The following is a 26,491-nucleotide window of genomic DNA, read 5'->3' as shown; positions in this document are numbered from 1 at the left end:
ACACCTACTCAAGAGGGATCCTCCGTCTCTTAAGTATCTGAGAAATTATGCCAGGCACAAATCTAGAGAGCCCTTAGTCAAGCCCTGGATTAGAGGTTTTCAAGTCAAGGGCCCAGGTACTTAGGTTATCTGGTCTATTTCACAATCCTCACTCATCCTGCAGTTCCTTCTAAACCGCATCCTGAGACCCACATGAACCTTTGGATGTGCAAATGCTCTGAGCTGCCAGGATGCTCAGCAAGGTGCCTGGTCCTCTAAATTTCTGTGAAGTACCCACTCATTAGGAGAGGGTAGGCTGAGCTCAAGCCACTGGAGACACAAAAGCATGCCCAGCTCTCCAGTCATCCAGCCATGTCTGCACTTTCAGGCAGCTATTCAGTCTTAGGAATGCTTTTTCTCTTTTTTTGTTTTGTTTGTAGTACTGGGGATTATCAAAGACTTTGTGTGGGGGGTGGGGCGCGAGGTACTGGGAATGAAACCCAGGGCTGCACACAAGCCTGGCAAGCACTTTACCTCCGACTACACCCAGGGCCCTTCAGAAAACCTTTTCTCATGCACTGATTTTTCACCATTCCTGCTGTCTGATGATGGGGTGGAAGGAGTTGGGGATGGCAGGCCTTGTTGCCTGCCCTCAAATGGTAAGATGAGGTTGGCAGAGTTTTCATGACTTCTCCCTGAAAGCTCTGGTCCTGTTGGTTCCAGTCTGTTGGACGAGGAGTTAGAGGGCTCAGCTTCTGACCTTCAAGGTCCAAGCTGTTCCCAGTGTCCAAGAAAAGTGCTCACCATATAGTGCAGTCTACCACATGGGCCAGGAGTCTGCACTGTCCTTCCTAGCCCTGCCTGCTTCCAAGCAGTCTTGGTTCTTTGCAGGTTGAACAGGAGGGTGTCACAGTGAAGGGCAGCCCCCACTTCAGTCCAGACCCAGATGCAGAGATCCTCTACAAAGCCATGAAGGGAATTGGTGAGTGGACATCCATGGCCTGCTACTGGAGGACTGGGCCTCTCTGGGGCTTTGCCTCTGCAGTCACAGCCCTGAGAGTTACTGTCATGCAGAGAATTACAATGATGCTAGCTTCCCCGTTAGTGGTCAGTACTGACCTCCCTACCAAGACTGGAGAAGAAGACAACAGATGTTCCTCCCTGAGTAATAGGGAAAGGGGAGGCTATTTGCTGTGTGCTCTTGTGCAGTCTGGGTTTTCTCACTTGTAAAATGGCCCAAAGAAATCTGTATCACTTTGCATTTTGAATGAGATGATGATAGTACTGGGCCTGGCATGGGCAGTGGACAGGAGTTCAGTGGAGCTGAACCAAGGGGGCATTAATCACGTGGGCTCTGCAGTTGGCTCCCCATTGGATCTACATGCACTGCCCCTTGCCTTTGGCCATCTGGGTACCGTAGAAGCATACTGTATTGGCTGGCCATGGAGTTGGCTTCCTTCTGTTTCCAGCATTGGCCCAATTCCACCCTCATCACAGCTGTGAGTTGGAAAGGCCCATTTGGATGGCCCAGTCAGAAGATAAGCCCTGGTCTCTTCCCAGAAAGGATTTACTCCTTACTTGGCTCTGCCTGATGAACTGGGGCATTAAGAACTAGCATTCTCATCAAGGCCCTGAAGCTTTCTCAAATAGCTTCCTGCCAAGTTCTTTGCTGTAACCCCACTTACCAAATGAGAAAACAGACTCTGAGAGGTAAGCCTGCTTTTCCAGTGGCATAGGTCCATGAGCTGCTCTATGGGGTCTAAGATCCAGGGGGTTGTGGATATTCACTTGTGACCTTCTCCCACTATGAACAACATGAGGGGTGAGGAAGGGATGGATATCTCACTTAACCAAGCTCCTAAGACCCAGGGATGATATCCAGAGCCACCTGGTCCTCAGATTCTATCCCTGCAAGGCTGGGCCTGAGCTCTACTCCAACATAATGTTGGTGGAAGGTGGATAGTGAAGAGGTGGATTCTCTAACTCTTACTCACTCGATGAAAATCATCGCAGCATTTGGTATGGCCCCACTGCTCAGCCACCAAGCAGTTGTTTTCCCCCAACCCCAGCACTCTCTTGGTCCCCAGGAGGTAGTAGTGGCTTTCATGCTGTGTATCTACAGGGACCAATGAACAGGCTATCACTGACATGATCACCAAGAGAAGCAATGCCCAGCAGCAGCAGATCTCCAAGTCCTTCAAGGCTCAGTTTAGCAAGGTAAAGGGAGGGCTGGGGACTGCAGCCTTAGAGGTGGCTCCATGCTGAATGAGTCCCATCTCTACAGTCAGCTTACTGGAAATATGGACATATAGGACAGTCTTATACTAAACAATTATTCATTATCCATCTGAAGTTCAAGTTTGAATGGCCATCTATTTTATCTTGAAAACCTATTTATAGCTGCTCAGCCCCAATCTTGTGTTGGTCTTCGACAGTCTGACCCCACTTCTCCCATCTTCTCTCCAGTGCAGTTCTCACAGTTGTCCAAGCTGCTTGGGGTTGTTTCCTGACTCCAGGTTTCACTCATCCAGCTCCCCGAGGTGATCACTCTCTCATGGCCCCACAATGCAGGCCCACCTCCCTTCTGTTTCATGGCACAGGCACCTTCTCCCAACATTTGAACTACGTGCACTGGCCCCCCTGCCTTTGGCCACCGGGGTACTGCAGGAGCATTTCACCTCTCTGCTGCCACTAGAACGGAACCAGATAATTAGGGGTGTACTCTAACAGGAATAAATACATGCATAGCTACGGTGGCCTACAAATCTTCATTGGCTCAATTGTTATCTTTGGAAATTTAATCCAGAAGATCAGTGATAAAAGTCCAAATATTCCCTTGGAGAAATTAGCATGCAGTTTATAATTCTTCTCCCTTAATCTTCAGAGCTGTGCATTATTCTTTGCATTCAACCTTTGGAGAAACTAACATTCAGAGAGGTTGGGTAATACTCAATGTTCTACTACCTGTAACCAACAAGGTTGTAATTTAAATTCAGGTCTAACAAAGCCCTTGGTCTTTCTGTTATTCTTATGCCAATTAGCTAGGTGTGGCCTGGTGGTTCCTTGTAGAGATGTGTACCCTTTGAAAGACACACGTATAAGAACCCTTTTTTTCTTCCTCCCTCCCTCCCTCCCTCCCTCTCTCCCTCCCTTCCTTCCTTCCTTCCTTCCTTCCTTCCTTTCCTTCCTTCCTTTCCTTCCTTCCTTCCTTCCTTCCTTCCTTCCTTCCTTCCTTCCTTCCTTCCTTCCTTCCTTCCTTCCTTCCTTCCTTCTTTCTTCCATGCCTATGAGCCAAGTAACAGTCATTTAATGGTGAGAAAGCAGCACACTGCCACCCTCAGAGCTTGCAGGCTGGTGAGCAATGGCCGTTTTGCTTAGGATATGATCATCACTAAACTGAGTGCTGAGTTGAGTCACCTGTCTCTCCATCACCCCTTAAGCAATGGTATGAATCAGGATTCTATTATTTGTTTTCAACAGGTCAAGATGCTGATGCTTAGACAGGCCAAGGAACTGACCCAAGAGACCCCAGGCAGCACATGGCAGAGCCCACAAGAGAATCCAGCCCTAGCACCTGGGCCAGCTGCCACCTGTTGCCTGCACTCCCATGGGCCTAGAGGATAATATAATCTTCTTTCCTTCTTTCTGCCTTAGGATCTCACTGAAACCTTGAAGTCAGAGCTGAGTGGCAAGTTTGAGAGACTCATCGTGGCCCTCATGTATCCACCATACAGATATGAGGCCAAGGAGCTGCACGATGCCATGAAGGTAATTTCTCTGAGCCACCATTTGGAGTGACCACCTGGGTGTTGGATGAGCCCAGCAAGTTTGCTGCTCAGATGACCACCAAATACAGGAATTGACTGACCATTATGGGGTCCAACTCAGTACTTCTCAAAATGGGGTCAGACCTGGTGTGCAGTAGTATTAGTAAGCCAGTTTTACAGTCCCACACACAGTTCCTGGGGCTCACTTTAAACTTCTTGGCACACCTTCTGGTTTGGCATATTAGGAGGAACAAGGACCCCAGTGACAATGATCATTTCCACTGACAAGCTGCTCACTGCCTGGGTGGTGTCAGGCATTTTTTGATCTCTAATCCCTCCTTCAGGTTGAGGGCAGTTTATTATCCCTGTTTACAGATAAAGATGCTTAGGCTCAGCAGGTGGATCCACCTATATGAGACCACCCAGCTAAGGAGGGAGAATTGGAACAGAGCTTGCTCACTGTATCCATCACTGAACACAAATGCGAAGTTTCCCCTAGTAACAACCTCCAACAGAGGCCCCACTGAAGTGGGCAGAGCAGTAGCTCTGAAGTTCAGGCAACTGGAGAAAAACTGATGTGGACGGTTGGAGGTCATCGGTAGAGCACTCCAGCGCACAAAGTTTTCTGTCCCCAGGGCTTAGGAACCAAAGAGGGAGTCATCATTGAGATCCTGGCCTCTTGGACCAAACACCAGCTGTGGGAGATAATGAAGGCATATAAGGAGGGTAAGGCAGCTGCAAAGATGGATTGGGGGGCCTCACATGGAAATGTCACAGGTTTTGGCTGCTGGGCAGGTAATGAGAGTTGACAGTGTACTAGGACACAATGGAAAGGACTTGTAGATGTAGCTAAGCACCTACATGTGCCAAGTTGTGAACCTGACAGTGAGACTGGACATGATTCAGATCTGATCTCAAGGGCTTCTGTGGGGAGGAGTGTGGGCCTCACCACACTGCCCCTCTAGCATTGTCACCACAGTCTGCTTCAGCAATAGACATGGTGGCTCTTTCCTGGCTGTGCACAGGCTGCCCCAGGGAACAGTGGAAGATCATCTGCTAGGGTCTCATTGTCATGGGGCCAGTGGTCACTTATCCTGTGTAGTGACCAGTGCAAGGAAAGCAGAGACCAGTCAGGCCTCCATCTTGTGGACTCAGTGGGGAAGTTTGCCTGAAAGATTTGGCCTTGCCAAACCTAGTGATGAAATGGAGCTGTATCAGCAGGTCCTGGTCTGGCTATTTCACCTTGTCCATCACTGTGCTTTGAGCTTGGTTGGGCATTTATGTCACTTGTGGCTCTAAACGATGTCAGGTGATTGCCAGTTGGCCACCTAAGCATTGTATTCTGGTCCTATGCCAAGAGCTCATCCTTCCTAGAAGACTTTAATGGGGAGAGATGTGGGAGACAGGGCTGAAAGGAGGAAATCAGGCCCTGAGGAGGCCCTCGGTCTCTTTCATGCCTCCTGGTCATATTTCCATGCAGACTATGGGTCCAGCCTGGAGGAAGACATCCAAGCAGACACGAGCGGCTACCTGGAGCGGATCCTGGTGTGCCTCCTGCAGGTATCACCGGGTTCCTAGGTCCCCATGGCTTAGGGATCCCAACAGCTCACCCCAGGGAGCAGCCCTCAAGTAGAGCCACTGGGGTCTGGGCAAGGTTGTGGGACAACCTAGATGCTCGGGTGTATTAGGTACATCTCGGCATGGTTGGAGGGGCCTGACTACAGAGCCTCTGTGCCTCTCCAGACTCATTTAGGTGAAGGCACCTTGAAATTGAGAGATGAGCACTCTGTCACGATCAGGTCCTTCATGTAGGTCCCATGCCAGGCTTTTTATCTAGCTCTCTGAATCCCCAACCCTAAACAATGTGTAACAGCGTTTCTTCTGTTATACAAATGAGAAATCCAGGGTTTGGAGAGGATAATTGGCTTTCTAAATGTCCATGGCCAAGAAGCTGCAGAGTCCTGCCTGTCCTCTAAGTCCCATTGTCCCTTCAGCTCCAACTGTTCTGGTTGCCACCCTGTCTTACAGAGCTGTTGTCTGTGTTCCTAGGGGAGCAGGGACGATGTGAGTGGCTTTGTGGACCCAGAACTGGCCCTTCAGGATGCACAGGTGAGGCTGTCTGGCCTCTACTATCTGGACTTCAAGGGTTGACTTGGGTACTACACCTGGCTCCTTTTCCCATGGGGCGTTCTTTGACCTAGGGGGGACCTGCCCTGCTCACTTCTGTCCTCTGGTGTCTGAGAAGGGAAGTGGAGGTGCTGGGTAGATGTGAAGGAAGAACAGTAACTTGGATTATAGGGTATGGGTTGAAGCTCTGTCCTACCAGGACAAGCCCATAAACCTAGGGGCACCAGGCCAGTGCCGGAAATGCATGTACAGATTTCCCTGTGCCAACCTGCTCAGTGCTGCCCAGAGGTAGGGGAGGGTTTTGCTTTTCCTAAAGTACCTTCAGTCCCAGTGTGGAAGAAATAATTTAAGCCAGAGCTACTGGGATAAAAGGAGGATAGGATAGTGAACTCCTTATCATAAAAACAGCCATGCAGAGATACTGGCTTTGTTAATTGAACAGGACTGCCCATCAGCCCCAGCTCTGGGGCTCTGGGGTTCTGTCCTCTAACTCCATTTTCTTCTTTGTGGGCTTGTTCTGGGTGTCCTAATGCTCGGATCTCTATGCAGCAGGAGAGAAGATTCATGGGACTGATGAGATGAAATTCATCACCATCTTGTGCACACGCAGTGCCACTCACCTGATGAGAGGTATGGAGCCGAGGAAGGCAATGCCAGGACACAGGAGCTGCCCTGGATTTAGGGCTCTCCTTCTGTGGTGAATGTCCAGTATACAGCCTTGTCAATTGTGGGGTTGGGGAGAAAGCCACAGAGCCTTGGACTCCCTTTCAACCAAGAGGGAGGTGAGGGTGGGCTCTCTGAGTGTAGTCTATAATCTGTGAGTCCCCTAAGTGGAGCCCTCTCTCCACAGTCTTCGAGGAGTATGAGAAAATTGCCAACAAGAGCATTGAGGACAGCATCAAGAGCGAGACCCATGGCTCACTGGAGGAGGCCATGCTCACTGTGGGTAAGAACAGCGGCACAGTGCTCAGATGCACATATGTCCATAGGCTGTGGGCAACACAGAGGGCAAAGGGCAAAGGTCCCAGGCAACAGCAAGCAACTGGACCCCATGTTCATCTTCATGGGTTCTCTACACAAACCCCATTCCCTCAGCATGTATCCTGGGATTGTTCCACCCAGAGTCTCAGTGTGTCCTGCCAAGGAATCTCAGTGCTGTCTACATGGCACCCATATGAGGGTGTGTATATGTGTGTAAGCAGGTGGACATGTGTTAAAGAAAGAACATGAGTGTGATTGGGTGTAAATGTAAATATGTGAGGATGTGCATGAGTTATGAGTGAGAATGTGTGCATGAATGTGTGCATGCATGTGGAGATGTGTTTGAAAGGTAGTGTGTTTATGTGTGGTTATGTGCATGTATATGTAAGAAAGTGAGTACATGCATGAGTGTGCAGGTGTGTGACAGTGTGAATGTGAGTATATGCATGCATGTATGCAGGTGTGTGACAGTGTGTTTAAGAGATTGTTTTTCTGTTTTGTTTTAGTTTTTTGTGTGTGTACGTGCATGCATGCACATGCCCAGGGAGCATTCTCTTTCTGACCTTGAACAAAGTCACTCTTCTGAACCAGAGCCAGAAATGCAATTGCAGAAATGATGATGTGAGATTTGAGTGCCAGCAAAGGTTTAGTAGTCCAATACCAGTAGTGTCAAGAACCTTCCTCATAGCAGGAAATCAGCAGGACCCAGTCTAGAGCACATCTTAAGATTCAGAGCTGAAATCACAGTAGAAAGTCTTTGCAGAGTAGAGACCTGTAGCCCAGGCAACAGGACATCTCTACACCTCACGCAGTGGAGCTGAGGTCAGGGCTACTGGGCTGAGGCACTCATCACCACACCAGGCTGCCTCTGTGTGGAGCCCAGCAATGAAGGCACTCTTACCTCAACACTGTCTGTCTTGTAAATGCTGTTTTCTGAGATTCCCCAGACAGCTTAGAGCCTGGTTATAAAATCCAGTCTATGTTGGAGCATGTAGGCACACCCACTACCCCAACTCAGCAACACTGTCAGCCCTTAGGTCCTAAATAACAAAACCTCCTAATTAATATCCTCTGGTAGGGAAGAGTAGAGGTGTGTGGGGCCCCACTGTGCTGGGCACTTCCTGTTCATTTCTCCTCAAATCTCACTCTCTCACGTCACATATGAGTCAGGGTTGTCAAGCAAAGAAGTCACACCACACCATTGAGACGGGTTTAAACACATACCTATGTCCCTCAAATCCCACACTTCTTATGCAGCCTTGGCTTGAAATGTTACCTCCTCATGCAGATGCCAACTCTCTCCAGGGACATCCATGACAGATGCTTCATGAAAGAGCAAGAATAGGGTCTTCTCTCTCAATAAGGTGTCCACTCTCTCAACCAGGTGTTCCTGGTGAATTGGTCCCCCTGGGCTGAGCTGCACTAATCACATAGTAATTAAAAATGCAGGATTCCTGCTGGTAGGGCTCTCTGAGGTCCTGGCTGTCATGCTGTGATGCCTCTGTGGAACCGTGGAATTTTTGGTGGTGTCTGGGTGAGAGCCTAGGGACAGTACTGGGTCTAAGCTGTCCTCTGGCTTATCTAACCCTGTGGATGCCCAGTGGATTTCATATCTCACCATTTTACCTGCCTGATCTGGACTTTGGATCTATGCCTAGTGTCCCAGTCTCCCTTTTCTGCCTCACCTCCTGGTACAAAGCTTTGAGGGATATAGGCAGGAGTTTAAACCCTGCCTCAATGGTGCAGTTGCTTTGGACTTGTTGCTTGGACTCATCTGAGACATGACAGTGAGTGAGACTTTGAAGAGAAATGATCATGAAGTGCCCAGCACAGTGGGGTCCTGCACATCTGCATTGTTCCCTGCCAGAGATTGTTAATTAGGCAAGGCACAAACAAATATGCCAAGACTTGGCAATGCTAACCTCTAACACTTGAGACAAAGCATGATTAAATGAAGGTATGTGCAACACCGCCTACAACCTTGAGAATACTAACAGAGTTTTTCTGTTTTCCAGTGAAATGCACCCACAACCTTCATAGCTACTTTGCAGAAAGACTCCACTATGCCATGAAGGTAACTTTTCTATCTATTGCCTCCCTTACAGTCTGCCATATATGTCACCAACTGATAACCAGGAAGCTCAGAGACAGTGGATAACCACTGTCTTCAACACTGAGGTTTCTTTTATTCTCATCTCTTGAACATCAGAAAGGTTTAAGTTCTCAGGGAAAACTGAGTCTAGAAAAGAGAAATCACAACTGCAGGGAAATTTGAACAGGTACATGCAAGGGTGTCCATTGTACTGAACTGTTACCATTCTAGGAGATCCATATTGTCATTGCCATCCTAAAGATTGTATAACTGAGGCTCCCACTCAAGATTACCCAGCTGCTAAGTGGTAGAGTGTGAATTGAACTTAAGCCTGTCCATTTGTTCTTTTCATTGTACCACATGGCCTCCATGACAGCAGATTTGTACTAGAGGTCACAGGCAAGAATTTCCAGGAACGAAGGCACCCTTGCCATGGTCAAGTTCAGAGGAAAATTGCCACACATAGTGCATTTGCCTGTGACACCTTGGTTTGCCTGTTGTACAAAAGGCTACCTGAGTCACAGAAACAGATGCCCAACTCACTCATCACAGTTTCTGATGTTAGTTAGAAACTAACTGGAAGATCATTAACTTGATTCTCCAAGGATAGAGTCAGTGCCCTTCTTCTCTGATACATGGTTGCTGACACCACCTAAAATAAGAGGCAGGCCAGAAACCCCAAACTCCAGAAATGAGAAAAGGCATGGGATTCCCAGGTAGCTTCATCTGATGTGAGACTGGTCTGGGATGAAAGAGTGGGAAAATCCTATGTATGAAATGGCCATTTAAGTCAATTTTGATGTGCTGCTTCTCTAGAAAGTATTGCTTCTGGAGTTGTGAATTTTTGTGTCTAGAATCTAATGTGGCAAACCAAACGCACAATGCAATTTGGGGCACCTGGGTTCTAGAAAGGAAAGAGGCCTGAAGAGTGAGTGAAAAGATATTGAGATTTGTCCTTGACTATTGAGGTGGACAGGAAAGGTGAGAAGTGATGGTTGATTGCTACTGTCTCATCCAGGGAGCAGGGACACGTGATGGGACCCTGATAAGGAACATTGTTTCCAGGAGTGAAATTGATTTAAATCTTATCAAATCAAGAAGATGTATGGCAAGACCCTCAGCAGCATGATCATGGTAAGTCATGAGTTCCCAATTTTCACTTCAGTTTGTGACATAAACATTACTGAGAGACCTAGATGTTATGACCTATGTCCAAAATGTCCACCCCTTTCCTGTGGGCATCACATGCTTGAATTGATTACTTTATGATGAATGCAGGCAACAAGAAAGAGGGCAGTGTGGCTAGAGCCCAAGGGGAACCTCAGAGGGAAAAAACGGAGGTCAAAGCAAGGAACTCCCTCTGTGTCTGGCTCAAGAAGTTGACTTTGCATATGAGTTATGATTATGCCTTTGAAAATACATGCAATCCTTGTAGCAGAAGAATTCCTGTTTGAGAAATCAATGAGAGCAAATCCTTTAGTAAATTGGGACTCTGCTCAGTCTAGATTTAAATATTCCTGGCAGAAAACTTTTGGGGAAATATATTGGATGGGCTCCAGTGAATTGCTTAACCAGATTTTGGTTAGTGAAAATTCTAAGTCTTCAAATGTAGAGTGATTGTTACATGACTACAACTATGAGAAAAAATAGCTTATATGGCAATCAATGCAAATTGAGACCTTGACAATTTCATTAACATAAGTCAAATCATGATACACATGTGCCCAAGTCTTCATTAGCTACTAAATGAAGTCACTAGTTCTTCTACAAAGGTTTGTTGCTACTCTATTTTCTAAGAAATACATGGTTTGCAATACAATTTGCCTGTGGTCTCTTTGGATTCCATACCTTATGTTCTGCATCTGTGGATTCAACCAAAAGTATTCAGAAAAAAATTTCATCTGTGTTGAACATGCACAGGCATTTTTTTCATGTTATTATTCCCTAAATCATACAATAAAACAACTATTGATAATGCACTTACATTGTTTCAGGTACTGTAAGTAACCTAGATATGATTATATAAGTATTCAGAAGAATGTATGCAGTTTATATGCAAATATTACACCATTTTATATAAGGTACTTAAGCATCTGCAGATTTTTATACCCATGGTGGGAGGAAGGAAGATCCTGGAATCTATTTCCTGCTGAAAGATGACTGTATGTTTAAAAACAAAAACACTTCTGCTTTAAGATGTTTCAGAATGGGGCAACAAATAGTCAGGGGGTAGGGAAGGGCTGGAATTATTCTTTGTTTTGTTTTAGACTTCCCAGGCAACTTTGTCAGGAGGCAGGAGACAGGAGGGCTAAGCACAAACCAGCCTGGGCTGCTACTATGTCACTCACAAGCAGTTGAAGCAGATTTTCATGAATCCTCTCAACCACACATGGTTATTTATGCCATTGGAAAGATTCCTTCTCAGCATTTCAGTTAGAGCCACAGAACATTTCCAAAGAACAAAAACTCTATTAGGTGAACTGATCACTTCAACCTAAGATGTAGACCCTGTGGTAGAAATGTAAACTTAGCAGACTAATGATTTCAGACAAAAAAATTTTTTAAAAAAGTGCAGCTATTTATCCAGCAATAGATTTTGATTTTTGTTTCCTAATGTTGTCACTTAAGAAAAACTCAGTTGGAGTTGTGAATGAGAGAACCAAACATTTTCTTTAGAAAATGTAGTTATAAAACAACAAGATTCTTGGTAAATTTTCCTAAACTATCAAGGAATAGATATTTCCTGAGATTTAAAATGCTTCAGAGCAAAGCAGAACTAGCTCCAGTCCTTCCCCTCACCTACCACTACCTCTTTGGGCCCAGTGTCCTTAACCACAGAAAAAGAGAACTGGGTGGTTTCCCCTTGCCTGTTCCCCTGGCTCTACATGCCATGACTAGGCAGTCCTATTCAGACCTGCTAATGACTAAGAAATGGAGTTATTGGATCTGCTGGGTCCATCTTATAGGGGAAGAAACACTGTTTGATCCTTACATGAGCTGGTTGCTGAGTAGGCAGGCTCATCTTCTTCCTACCATTCACTCCTCACTACATCTCAGCAAGATGTCTGCCAACACTGATGGCATTTTGTAGAGGAGAGAATGTCTCAGAGGTTAAGGTATGGTCAGTGTAGGATGACAGGGCCACATTTCGTGTCAGTGGCCCAAAGCCTGAGCTCTCTCTGCCCCATGGCCCTGCCTCCAGCTATAGCTCTGGATGCCCTGCTTTCAATCTTGGTGAACTTGTCAGCTTTAAATTACTGTGACCAAATACCTGAAAATAACAACTTACAGGAGGGAAGATTTATCTCAACTCATGATTTTAAAAGTTGCAGTCCATGGTTCACTGACTCCATTGCTGCAGACCTGTGGTGAGGCAGAGTGTCACAGCAGAGGGGATGTAGTGGAGCAAAGCTGCTTACCTCATGGACCTGGGAAGCAAAGAGAGAAGGATAAAGGAGCAAGGGGACAAGAAGTACCCTTCAGTGCACCCCCAGTGACCTACTTCCTCCAAATAACCCCCACCTACTACACTTTCCACTACCTCCTAATAATGCCATCAAATTAATGATCTGTCAATGGATTAATTCACTGAAGAGATCAGAGACCTTATCATCCAATCATTTCCCAAAAGCTGGACCTCAGAACATGACTGCATTGGAGACTAAGCCTTCAACACATGAACTTTTGGTGGACATTTCAGATTCACACCATAGCACTTGCCTCCCTGAACTACAATAGCAGGTGTTGAAAGAATAACAGGTTGTGTTGAGTAAGTGAATGGTTGAGTGCCTGAGTGAAACATGGGAAAGAGCCCCAGGGCAAAAGATGGAGTAATGAAGTCACCCACACACCTTTCTTATTTAAGAGCACACTGTCTCTGTGATCCATTTTTTACAACCACCTCCCATGTAATTAGTAAGAAAATTTAAAAAAGAGAGATACAAAGCAGTAGTCTGAAATGAAGAACAAGGAAAGAAGAAAAGTAAGGAACCTCTGGTGTAGGAACACCTAAAGAGCTGGGCCCCACCCAAAGAAAATGACTTCTAGTAATAATAATAGTAGGTGCTCTTGACCAGCCAGGTCAATGTCACAAACACCTCCCTTCTAACTCTACTGTGACTTCTGCCCTCAGGATGACACCAGCGGTGACTACAAGAATGCCCTGCTGAGTCTGGTGGGCAGTGACCCCTGAAGACACTGAAGAATGAGAGCAGAGGCTGAGAAGCTGGAGCTGCCAGCCCTGCTTGCACAACCTTGGCAATGGGTGAGGGTGGAGTGGGGAACTCAGCCAAGATTTTATATTTCTATCTCCTAGTTTCCAGTGCTTTCCAGTCAATATTTCTGATCCAGAGGATGAGACCAGCCTTGGGTTCCTCTTTCTACCTCTTCCTCCGGTCATTTGCAGGTGAATGTACCATGCCAACCTTCACATTCCTGTAGCCAGACAAATATGTCAGCATGAAGGGGCCTGCAGGGGCTCAGTGGTCATTCTTTACTTTCTAGACAGGTGTTTCTCAAGTTTTATTGGTCAATTGCGTAGGTGCAGGTTACACAGATCCCTTGGCTCAGCCCCATCTACTGAACCAGGGTCTTCTGAGGAAGAACTAGAGTGTTCTGAGGAAGAACCAGAGATTATCTGTCTCAGCTGATATACTTCTCTATCAAGCAACCAGTGAGAAGGCCATGAAAACCCTTTTGTTTTAGAGCTCATGCCATCCTGGAAACTGGTAAAGGGACACTTTTCCATGACAATTGGGATGCCTATACTATTCATTTATAAGCCTCATCAGAAAACTTGAAGCTTTGGATAGAAGAGAAATTCTCACGTCATCCTGTTAACAAATTAATCAGATTAGACTACAAATCAAAGTTCTGACCCAAGTACACTATGTTGAAAGAGGCTTAGATTTGTTCAGTTGCCAACGAACTCCTAACACAGCATGTAACATAGGGCAGCATGCCAAACCCTGAGCACAACTCTCACCCTGACCCAAGGGCCACTGAGCCTGGATATCCACAGAAGCCAATGGTAGTCTTTCTAAATATATTTGGTTTGCAGAATAATAAACATTTGTACAATCAAAAAGCATTTTTGGATTTTTAACAGTGACCAGGGTAAGACCAGTTTCATTGATCAGAAATGGATCTTTGGGGAGCAATCCAACCTCGCACCTCTGTGGGCATTTCTCTGAAGGAACACTGAGGGGGAGCTGTGGGCACTGTTGCCCCAGGGAGAAAACCTGTGAATGAGTACACTTCTAGTTACTTTCTGATTTGTAGTCAACATTTCAGGGTTGAAAGGAGCTTTTAAATCACCTTATCCTATTCCAGCCTGCAGCTTGACTGTTCTCCCTGGCATCCAACCAGGAGTGATCCTTGGTGTCCTAGGGCTCTGCTCGATATGTGTAGAATGTATATAAGTGTCTTAAAAAATGCAGACGAGCTGCCTTCTTGAAAGGTCAAATCCTTTTCCAACTGAGCCCAAACTTGCCCACTGCTCTCGACTCTCATCTAGAGCCACAACTTTCTGTCCTAATAACAACATTTTAATATCTGAAGAAGGCCCACATATTCCAGTAAACCTTCTGCCAAAGCTAAATGTCCCCAGTACCTCCAACTATTTGTTGGACTCTGATTTGAGGCCATGACCTCTGAACATGCTCCAGTTTGCAAGCTCCAGAGTGTGTCTGCAAATGGTCAGGGCATGCTAGGGAGACGAGAGCAGTGCAAACTCTGAGGTCACGGGATGGGAGGCGGATTCTGGATTCATGACTCTGAGCTCACACTGTCTAAAACTAAGTGTGCTTGTATTTCAATGCAGGGTGGGGTCCTGGTTATAATTGCTGCCCTAGATCTAGTGGTCTAAAACCACAATTTAATGGTGTTCACAGATTCTCTAGATCAATAATTTAATAAGGACACATTGCAGATGGCTTATCTCTACTCCAGAAAATCTGAACACTTTGATGGGAAGATCTAAAAGTCAGGGTGATTATAAAGCAGGACTTCAATAACATGGAAAATTCATCATTCCTGTATGTGGTGCCTGGGTGAGATGACTGGAAGGCTGGGCTCAGCTACGACTGCCCCGTGGAGCCCTGACATGCAGCATTTCCAGCTGTTGTGATGTGTTAGAAATAAATCACTAGGTCAGTCTTGAATTAAGACATGGAATTTTATTCACTGGCGGGTCAAGGGGCAGTGACCAAGTTGTCTCTGCACACCTCGATCCCTTGCAGAAGGTAGGGTATCTCTTTTATAGCCAAAAACCACAAGCTGCCAGTAAGTCAAAACCATAGCAACATAGGAAAGTGGCTCAGAATGATCCAGTTCAGGGTACAGTATACTACCCAAGAAAAATGAAAACTGAAAAGAGAACATAATAGTACATTATATAAGAATAACAGAAACATTTTCCAACCGCTGTGTATTTCTAAGCAGGGTGTGCTAAGCAGGAGGTGGGTTACATAGGCGGGGTTTTCGCGTGGGAGAAACATTTCTTACATGAAATGGAGACTTAGGGTAAAAAGGAATTTGTCTGGTCAAGGCACACATAGTTTGCCCATAACACAGCATGTGACCTGGAGATGGGAGGGTGCCTCATGTGGCAGCTCTGTTCATCTAGTGGACAAAAACTAGGCCGTATTGCCCTCTGTGATTTAGACTCAGGAGTCATATTACATCACTACCTCTGTACTCTATTAGAAAAAAATATCACTAGCTATCCAACTTCAAGGGAAGGGCAGACCCCATCTGCCAGTGAGTGGAGGGTCAAGGACTTTAGATACCATTTTTTAATCAAAAAGTAGTCCTCAAGTTATTCAACATTTGGGAGAGCACAGCCCAGTACCTGAATGGCTGATGCCATTAGGGCTGGAGCAGAACTTCAGAGATCCCTCAGGGCTAGTCCTCAAGCCTTGGTACTGGGTAGAGGGTTGTCTGTGGGACACCAGGGAGGCAGGGGTGGGTGAGGAGCAGCTGCTGTGCACCAATAAGTCTTAATCTGCTCAGGTTGTCATGATAACATACAGTGGATAATTGGGTGGTTAAGCAACAGCATTTTTTTCCTCATACCTCTGGATACTAGGACTAAGGTCAAGGGAAGCCTATGTAGTTTCTGGTGAGTTCTCTCTTTCTAGCTTTGAAAGGGCTTCCTTCTGGATGTATCTTTACATGGCCTGTGCTCTATGTTCACATTCAGCTCTCTTTCTCTCGCTCATATTCTTTCTCTTTCTCCTTCTTCTTATATGGTCACTAAAGAAAGAAAGTCCCATCCCTTTATGAGGTTAGATGACCTCCTCTAGCCCTAATTACCCCCTAAAGTCCCCTTTTACAAATACCATCACACTAGGGGCTAAGCTTCAATAACAAATATTCAACCCATAACACAGCAATGCTGAAGGACCCAGAAGTTTCACATCAAACTTCAGCAGCTGTACCAGGGTGTGGCACCCAGACACTGTCCTGCTGATGATTCTCTTTTTCCCTTTTTTTAGTTCATGTCCTGCTCTGAATTTCCTCTCAGTGTTGAGTCACTGTCTGACCCATAACTGTATTCTGCCGACATGCTTTAAGAAGAACTTAGAAGACTCTTCTGCCCTGTATTCCTGTACACACTGGTTTTCTGGGATTCTTTTGCAGCCCACCCGAGAAAGCCTTCATGTGGCCAAATAGGAGCCTTGAGCAAAGCTGAGTCTACTTAGACTGCCCAGGAATGACAGCATGTCCAAGTGTATGCCCAGCGACGGCTTCTCTTTTAGCAAAAATGTGACCCTTATACATCTCTCCCAATGGACCAGAAGACACTTCTGCCTCCTGAACAGAAGAGTAGAATAGAGTGAAAACAGCAGGTCCCCTCAGATTGGAGGGGATGTGTTCTCTCTCCCTGGGGTCAGTCCTAGAGAAATGTGGTGGGTGGGTTGAGCAAACTCTCCGTGGGGCGTCTCCAACTAAGTGCCATCTACGAGGTGACTCTCATGGTGGCCAGGAAGCAGAAGGATCTGGTCAGGATACAAGTAACACCCTCAGCACCTCCAAGTCAGCTTTCCTGGAATAACATTTTGGATGCTTTTCATCAGTCACATTAGGAAGGTATTTGTTTTACTCTTATGTTTTTTTTTTTTTTTTCTTATGTTTTTAAAGATAAATTGGGGTCTGCTTACTGTGATTTCAGCAAAGGAGAAAGATGAGGGAATCATGACAAAGATCCTTTGCTTAGCCAAACTTTAGTCAGTTTCCTGAATCTTCTCCTAAGCCAATCAGTACACTTCCTCCTAAAGTCCAGTTTGAGCAAAAACCCTTTGAAGCCAATGCAGTAGGAGCCCCCATCTTCCATACTGATGACTATATCTGATCACCTTCCTCACATGCCCCATTGGTGCTGATGTCTGATCATCTTGCCCTGTCTTCAACAAAATCCTGTTCCAAGGCTTTAGAGAGAATCTCCCTTACCCCGAAGTTTCCTCTTAGTAGTTTTCCATCAACTGACCTCATCCCACTCCTTTCTACATCTCCCTGTCCTTGCTATATCCAGAGCTGAGCTCAGCTCTATATGAAATCTCTCCTACTTTGATGCAACCATCCTGAATTCAATTCAATTTTCCCACTTTAATTATTGTCCAGTTCTGATTTTTCTTTGGCAGGGATATTCCCTTCTTGTGGCTTTACCATGGCTCTATAATGACAATGGTTTGTGTTGCATTATTGCCTTTTAACCCTCTGTTAGAGAGTGTATTCTTGGACTCTCTCCATCCTCAGATCAAGCCTTTTATTCCCCAGGAGCTGGATCCTTTTATTTCCATTGAAATATTATTTCCACTAGCTGGTAGACAAGGATGGAACATGATCCAGAGAATGGAGTCTGAATGTCTCCTATGCCATGATCTGAGGCAAGGGTTTCATCCTGTGTGAGACTCTGTGAGCTTATCATAGACTTTCAGAAATTTCTCTTCTCTTTAAACTGTCCAGTGTGGCTGTTCTTGTTAGCAACTAATAACTCTCTTTACTACAGAGTTCCTGCCCTAATGGCATCTTATCTGGTTATATGTCTCCCTCAGAAAAGCTCTGAGTCCCATAAAGGTAAGAACTTTGCTTTATTCAGTTTTGAACATTTGGTTTAGCTCATAGCAAGTACTCAGTGAATATTTTTAAATAAACAGTAACAACTAAGAGTACAGAATCTGAGGAGAAAACAATCTTTACAGGGAAGTGAGTTGGGGTCAAACCTTTCTGGTCACTGATTCTGAGAAGATTCTACAGGCTCTTTGGACTTCCCTGTGGAAGGAATTCTCAGCCAACCTCAATGAAAAGAGTTCTGGGAAGGATCTAAGTGGAGAGGGGAGCTGCTCTCAATCCTTTTGGCACAAACCCGGCCCCAGCCCTTGTTTAGATTCTGCCACTTGCCATTGCAGGACCACCAGTTCAGTGCAGCATGAAGGCAGTGACCAAAACATGCACCCAGCACTGATTTCATGCTCTTGGGAGGAAAGGGCTGTAATGCTTGGCTTGACGTATTTAGTGTGTATCCCTGAGCTGAGGAAGGATTGTCTTTCTGGGCAAGTCAGGATTCTTTAGGAACAAAGCAGGGAGAACAGATTTGTGGTTAGCAACTGATTTGTGGTTGGTTTCTACAACCAAGCATTCTCCCTGCCCCCAGATTAGGGCTGGCCAGATCATTCTTCATAGGGAAGGTGAAGCTTGAGCATTTTTTAAATTAATGCTTATCAGGTTGACAGGAAAGGGAAGAACATTCCTGGCAGAGACAGAAATGTAAACAGCAGAAGGAATCTGGTCTGTACCAGACAAATGAAAGGAACGGCATGCTTATGCCCACAGAACACGGAGAGTTCAAAGATAAAGATATGAGAGGCCAAGTAAGGAAGGCTCATGCTGCCAGGCTGAGGAGCTCAAAGGCTTCCCAGGGTCAGGGGAGAAACATTGCAGGTGATGTACATCTTGACTGGGTTTCAGTATGATTTCTGCCATCAGGAAGGATGGTGAACATGCATAGCTGAGTTTGGAGGGAGGGAGCCCAGACTGAACCTGTTTCCACACTCTGACATGACATGCCACCAATTGCCTTAGCCTTATAGCCCAGTATTTTGTGGTCCTTGGTTAATTCCCTGGAAGGAGGCTAACGTTGGTCACCCTGTGTCCTGGCCTGGGAATTTTTAAAAAATATTTTAATGTACCCAAGGTCACTGCATCTCTGTCCCCTTAGGAGAATTTACTGATTGTAACATCTCCTTCTCTGAGACCATGAATACCTGAAATTTCTCTTGTGAGCCCGAGGCCTGAGCTAAGGTTCCAGGCATTGTCACAGCCCCATGTAGGTGTCCAAGCTCCCTCATAGTATTGAGCCCAGGTAGGCCCTGTCTGATGCTCCATTGGCCCATGACTACCTTTGTCCCCCTGCTAGCCTTTCCCTGGCTCTGGTCCTGACCCCTCAGGTTATCCTTTAATGGAATTCTAGGGTTTCCAGCTTAGTGATTAGGGTTGTCCCTGTAATGTGCTGTGGAGCTAGATTGCCATCAGTCTCTCTCAAACCCAGGTTGTCCGATGCTGCCCCGATTGGCCATTCTGGGTTCACTCTGCCAGGGCCAGTCAGCGTCTTCCAAGTAGACACAATTTCCTCTCCAAGGCTCAGTACCTCTTATCTCCCTGAATGCCTTGCTGCTGGAGTGAGTAGCTGGGCCATGAATGAGCCATGACCTTTTCCGCAGTTACCCCTGTCTCTGTCTACAGGTCCTTACAGATAAGCTTCCCATCCCAACCCTTTCCCATCCTCAGTCATAACCTGGTCCTAACTGAAACAGGAGTCAGTCATCTCAGCTCTGCCCCTGGCCTGGTGGGATGCAGGCCATCATCTTCCCAGCCTGGGGACTGCTGTCCCATCCTAGCTGCCAGACCCTGTCGCATTCCTACATCCCTCTGTGCCAACTGGATCAAGGACTAATTGTCTTTGTTTTCAGCCCCACATGCTCTTCCTAGGCTCCTTTGCTTCCCTGATGGCTTTATTTCTTGGTTTGTGTTATGAGGGAATACACTGGATGGAGAAGGTCCTTGAAGATGTGGAGTGAGGCCACCCTCACCCCTGCCTCCCCATGTGTCTCCCATGGACAGGCAATCAGAGCCCAGGTCAGCATCCTCACATCAGAGTGGGGCCAAGCTGCCTGGAAACCTGCTCTCACAGCGCCCTCTAGTGGCTGACAGTCACCTGGAGAAATGCTAAATGGCCTGGGAACTGAGGACTTCTGAACTGGCCATGAGGGGCATTGAGGGCTAACCTTGGGCAGCACCAGCATTGGGTTGAGGGAGTTACGTTTCGCTTGTATTCAGCTTTATCGAGTGTGGGGTAATCTCACAGCTGAGCAGTTCATTTCTGCAATTATGTTTTAAAACCTCTTAACTGCACTGACCCTTGTGTGTCACTACTGCCTCCCTGTTCCCCTGAGGAATGACCTGACCAGTTCACCTGACTGGAAAAATCCAAGACAGTTCTGCAATAAAACAAAATTTCTTCACTGCCTTGGATTAGGGAAAGATTTTTTAACCAACACAGAAAGTAAGTAAAATAGAGAAAAAATTGAGAAAGTGGGCCTCATCTGAAACTAAAACTTTTGTCATTAAAAAATTAATAGATAAGTCACAATTAGAAGGAAATACTCACAAAAAACTTATTTCCTGGATATTTGAGAATTCTTACAACTGAATAATAAAATTCTAATTTAAAATATGCACAAAAGACTTGAGCAAACACTTCACAAAATAATATCTTCAAATAACCAATAAGTACAGAAAAAAAATGTGCATTTAAAAACATCAAATTGGCACATCTCATATATTACTGGTGAGAAAGTAAAATGAGGTTAACACTTTTGAAAATTATTTGATCACTTCTCATCAATTTAAATCTATACTCTTCTGTATAACCTAGCAATTCCATTCTTAGGATTTTATCCAAAAATGTGAAAATTAATCTCTAAACAAAAGATTAGTATCACAATATTAATAGCAGATTCACTTTAAAAAGACAAAAACTGAAACAATCTAAATTAACATTAAAAAGCAAATGAAAAGACAATTGGGGTGTGTCTACATGATTTAATATTAACAGGCAATAAAAAAATAAACTATCGATATGCTTTAAACAGAAGAATGTCTGAACCATCTTCCTGAGAAAAATAAGCCGGACATAAAGGAATATGTAATATATAATTCCATTCATATGGAACCTAATGTATGGTGAAAGAAATCAAACTAGAAATTGCTTTAGGGCTTAGGGGTGGAGTGACCTGGCAGAGATTAGCTGGAAGAGGCACAAAGAAACATTCTGGGGCTTTAGAATATTCTAAATCATATAAAGAGTGGGTTACAGGAGCACATGCATTTACCAAAAATATTTAATGCAACATTTAAGGTTTGTGAATTTTGTTTTGTGTAAATTATTCACCAATAAAAATAGCACAAAGCTACTATGATCATGTATGTGTATGTGTATGTGTATGTGTGTGTGTGTGTGTGTGTACTTAAATATTAGTTTATCTGATAAATGCCCAGGACTGTGGTTGTCAGGTAATATGGTAAGTACGTGTTTAGCTTTTTGTTTACTTACTTGCTTTAAGGAATTGTCATTTATTTTCCATAGTGGCCCTATGTACCATTGGTCCCACAAGGTATTAGAAATACAGTTTCTCTACATCTTGCTAGCATTTGCTTTTGTCATTGCCTTTTTTTTTTTGACCTATATATTTATTTATTTATTTATTTTTTATTGTAAACAAATGGGATACATGTTGTTTCTCTGTTTGTACATGGCCTTTTAATTTTAGTTGTTCTAATAGACATGTAGTGATTTCAGATGATGATCTTATTTCCCCAGTGTCAAGTGTTGTTCAGCCTCATTTCTTGCCTCTGCCATGAAATGTCTCATTATCTATTTTCCATTTCTCATTGGATTACTTTTTACTATTGAATTGTAAGATTCCTTTATATATTCTAGATTGGAGTCCATTATCAGATATATGCTTTGCACCTATATATATTTTAATATCTGTACCTTGTTCTTTCATCCTTTAGCAGAATCGTTTGCAGAGCAAATTTTTCATTTTGATGAAATCCAATTTATCATTATTTTCCTTTCATAGAACATGTTTTTAGTGCCATGTCTTGAAAGTCTTCACCAAACTCTAGATTTGGAAGATTATCTCCTGTATTTTCTCATAATAATCGCAAACTAAAAACCAACCAAAATGTCCCTCAGTGGATGAGTAGTTAAACAAACTAATACAATCACACCAAGATGGAGCAATAAAAAGAAGCATTATTGGTACATGAACAGATTTGATGAATCTAAAGGACATTGGGCTAAGTGAAAAAGGATTATCAAAAGGTTGCATACTGTATGATCCTGTTTATGAATAATTTTTCTAAGGAAAAATTATAAAATAGGTCCGTGATTACCAGACTTTAGAGCTGGTGAGAGGGGGGTGGCATGAGCACAAAGCATTGCCCCAGGGAGATTTTTGTGGTGATGGAATCTTTCTGTAGGTTGATGGTAATGCAAATCTACACGTGATGAAATGTCATAGAATAGCACACATCATGTCTATGTCAAGTTTCCTGATTTTGATGTTCGACTATAGAATGTAAAATGTAAACATTCAGGGAAGCTGGGAAAAGGATAACAGAACCTCTTTGCAATTTCCTATGAATCCATAATTATTTGAAAAAAATTAAATGTTCATAAAAATGAAAAAAGTTAAAAGCAAAATAAGTAATGCACATGTTTGATAAAACTCAAATAGTACAAAATGGCAAATGGTAAAATTATATATCTATACCACTCCAGAATTCTAGCCAAAATCTCTCCAAAAACTTTCACAATTTATATTTCTTGTATATACTTCCAAAACTTTTGTTAAGAATGTGCAGATATATGTGTTTTTCCCACTTTTCCAGCTTTGGTCTTATACTAGTTTAAAATAACCTAGAAAATAAGTCAATACTTCTTTTCATAGCAGCGAAAATTTTCTTGTGAATATGCCACACTTTACTGACTTCTCTGTTCACTTTGGCTGTTTCTGCTCATTTGCTATTGTAAATCACATTTCATTAACTATCATTCAACTTCATACAGTACAGTCATCGGAGAGACTCCTAAAATACAGTTTGTAGTTAAAATGGCATGTGAATTGTAGCTAAGAAAAATTTTGTCTAATTGCAATCCAAATAACATTCCAAATAACAGTAAAGTACCAATTTTGTATCCTTTTTGCTAACAAGAGTAAACTTAGAAAATTTGATCATCATAAATCTGGTGAGTAAAATAAAATGATTCAATGTTTTAGTTTATCTTCCTATGATGACAAGTGAAATTTTAAACATTTTCATTTATTTAAAAGTCTTTTGCATTTGTTTTCCTATGAATTGTGGATTCTGATCCCTCCACTTGGCAGAGTTCAGTGAACCTGCCATGTCCAAGTCAACTTGCTCTCACACCACAGGAATGGAATACAACAACTGCTTATCCACTCATCAGTTCACACTGGGTTGCTTCTACCTTAACTATGATGAATAATGCTGCTACCAAATATACCTGTGGCATATTATGTGTGGACAAATGTTTTTTATTATCCTAGGTATGTACCCAGAAATGGAACTGCTGAGTCACGTGGTATTTCTACACTTAACTTTTTGAAATGCCAGACTGTTTTCCATAGTGACTACACCATTTTACATTCACACCTGCAATGCATAAGCTTTTCACTTTTTCCATATCTTCACAAACACTTGTTATTCTCTGTCTTTTTTATTAAAACCACACTACTGTCTGCATAGTGATATCTTCTTGGGGTTTCATTGCATTTTCCTAATGACTAATGATGATGAGAACTTTTTCATATATATATATATATATATATATATATATATATATTTTTTTTTTTTTTTTTTTTTGGTCAGGTGTGTATCTTCTTCTGAGAAATCTTTATTCAAATCCTTTGTCCATGTCTTAGTCAGGTTATTTGTCTTTTATTGTTGAATAAGAAGAGTGTTTTTAAAAATATATTCTGCATACAAGTCCCTTACCTAATTCCCTTGCATGTATCTGATGAGCCAATGTCCTCTTCTCCTCCTGTAAGTTGTCTGTTGACCTTCTCAGATTGTTAAAATGTCCAGATTTTTTTTTCTTTTGTCACTCATACTTTGATGCTATAGCCAAGAATTCTCTGCCATTTCTTCTAAATTATAAAGTTTTAATCTTTACATGTAGAATTTTCATCCAATTAATTTTTCTATATTTAACTTTATTTTTTTGTGTGTGTGCCTATCTTCTTGTCTCAACACCATTCACTGAAGGTATTTTTTAAGTCCCATTAAATTATCACCTTGATAACTTTGTCAAAAATTAATTAATCATAAATGCGAGGATTTAGTTTTGGATTTTTCAGTTCTACCTTGTTCCAATACCACATTGCCTAAATTCTCCAACATTGTCCTTCTCTTTCAAGATTTATTGGCTTTTCTGGGTTTCTTGTATTTCCATATGAATTTCTGAGGGAAAATAATGCATGTTATCTTAGGGACCACATTGCATCTATAGACCAATTTGGAAAGCCTTGCCATCTTAATATTAAGTCTTCCAAATCCTTGAACATGGGGTATCTTTCCTTTGATTTATTTTCTGTCAGTGGTATTTCATAGTTTTCAGTTGTACATGTTTTGCATGTCTTTTGTTAAATTTATTAAGTATTTTATTCTTTCTGTTGCTGTTGTGAATTGAATGTTTTCTTAATTTGATATTCATATTGTTTATTGCTAGTTTATAGAATTACTAATGATTCTTTTATTGATCTTGGGCCTGCATAATTGCTTAACTCATTTATTAATTCTAAAGGATATTTTATGAATTCCTTGGATCATATCATCTGTGGATACAGTATTACTACTTCCTATCCAATCTGGATGTCATTTTTTTTTATTAACTTATTTTTTTTTATTTATATAATTGTCCTAGTTCAAACCTTCAACACAATGCCAAGGAGAACTGGTAATAGAGTGGACCTCCTTTCCTTCTTACTGCTTTTATAAAAAAAAAAAAAAAAAAAAAAAAACTTTCACTCATGTATATAATGTCAGTTATAGTTTCCTACAGATGCCCTTTATCAACATTTTACAAGTTCCTCTGGTTCCAATTTGATGAGTGTTTTTGTCATGAGAGGATGTTAATTGTGTTGAATTCTTCAGCATCTATTGAGATTATGTAGTTTTGTGCTTCATTCTAGAATGTGGTATATACCTTTAATATTCTTATATTAAACCAAATTTGGTTTCCTAAATTCTAGTTAGTCGTGATGTATAGTCACTTTCATATGTTGCTGAATTTGGTATGATAGTATTATCTTGAGAATTTTTGTACCAATATCCCTAAGAGGTATTGGTCTATTGTTTCTTTATGATGTCTTCGGTTTTGGTATCACAATAATAACGATGTTATAGAATGATAATAATGATGTTATAGAATGATTTGAAATGTTGCTTGTTCTATTTTTGGATGAGATCATAAATAATTGAAAATAATTTTTCTTTAAATTTTAAATAGAATTAACTAGTGAAGCTGTCTGTCCCTGAGCATTTCTTTGTTGTAAATATATTAATTATTAATTCAACCTCATATTATATGTCTTTCAAATTTTTATATTTGTTCTCTTTTTTAGTCACTTTTGGTAATTTATATCTTTCTAGGAATTATTCCATGTCACCTAGTGTATAAAACTTACTGCCATACATTCCTTTATAACACTTTTATTGCTGTAAGCTTCATAGTGCTGTCCCTTCTTTCATTTCTCATATATTAATATTTTTCTCTCTCTTTTACTTGGTTGGTAAAATTAAAAATTTCTCAATTTTGATGATATTCTTAATGAAACAACTATTTGAGCTTTCTTTTTCTCCCCCTTTCATTTAGTGTTTTCTGCTTTCCATTTATTTTACTCCAATCTTTATTATTTTATTCTACTGTGGATGGACAATACATTTGGTGTTGATTTTTAATATAACAAATTACCACAAACTGAGAGCTTAAACAACACAAATTTATCATCTTACAGTTCCATAGGTATGCAGTATGACATTAGTCTTAACCAGTTAAAAACAGGTGTTATGAATTTACATTCTTCTGTGGAAGCTCTAGGGCCGTTCTTTGCTCCTCCTGGTTGTTGTGAAAACAAAGTTTCTTGCAGTTGTATGACCCGATTCCCGTTTGCTGGCTGTCAGTGAAGGGTTTTCAACAACTAGCCACTGCTTTCTTCATAGCCCTCTTCCTCATCTCCACAGCCAGCAATGGTGGCTCAAGTCCCCTGTTCACTTCGTCTCCTCTTAATCTCATTGAAGTGTGCCTGGACATGATGGGTTGTTTCTCTTGATGCTTTCATGATTCTCCCTTTGCTCTTGACAGTTTTGATTCTGACACTTGGTATTCAATGAACTTCTTGAGTATGCAAATTAATGTTTTACAAAATATGGGAAATCTGTGGCAATTATTTCT

The 26,491-nt window shown here is 42.8% G+C and overlaps 1 long non-coding RNA gene and 1 pseudogene across 2 annotated transcripts; one reads left to right on the top strand and one right to left on the bottom strand.

Annotated features, from left to right (window-relative positions):
* The first annotated feature begins 465 nt into the window (after positions 1-465).
* On the top strand, positions 466-14,032 carry LOC306659574 (annexin A8-like protein 1; annotated as a pseudogene). Its single transcript, XR_013766637.1, has 11 exons — positions 466-961; positions 2,102-2,196; positions 3,634-3,747; positions 4,382-4,472; positions 5,227-5,306; positions 5,796-5,856; positions 6,411-6,503; positions 6,724-6,819; positions 8,870-8,928; positions 9,965-10,080; positions 13,079-14,032. The product of XR_013766637.1 is annotated as an annexin A8-like protein 1 (transcript).
* A 508-nt stretch (positions 14,033-14,540) lies between these two features.
* Positions 14,541-21,662, bottom strand: LOC306659575. The gene is made up of 2 exons (XR_013763341.1): positions 18,171-21,662; positions 14,541-15,527 (listed from the first exon to the last, which is right to left on the bottom strand). It is a non-coding gene; the product is annotated as an uncharacterized lncRNA (long non-coding RNA).
* Positions 21,663-26,491: the final 4,829 nt, after the last annotated feature.

Source organism: Sciurus vulgaris, assembly GCF_902686455.1.
Source record: "Sciurus vulgaris genome assembly, chromosome: 4".
Taxonomy (NCBI): Eukaryota; Metazoa; Chordata; class Mammalia; order Rodentia; family Sciuridae; genus Sciurus; species Sciurus vulgaris.
The sequence above is the reverse complement of the archived record's forward strand: the minus strand, read 5'-3'. Positions and strand labels throughout refer to the sequence as shown.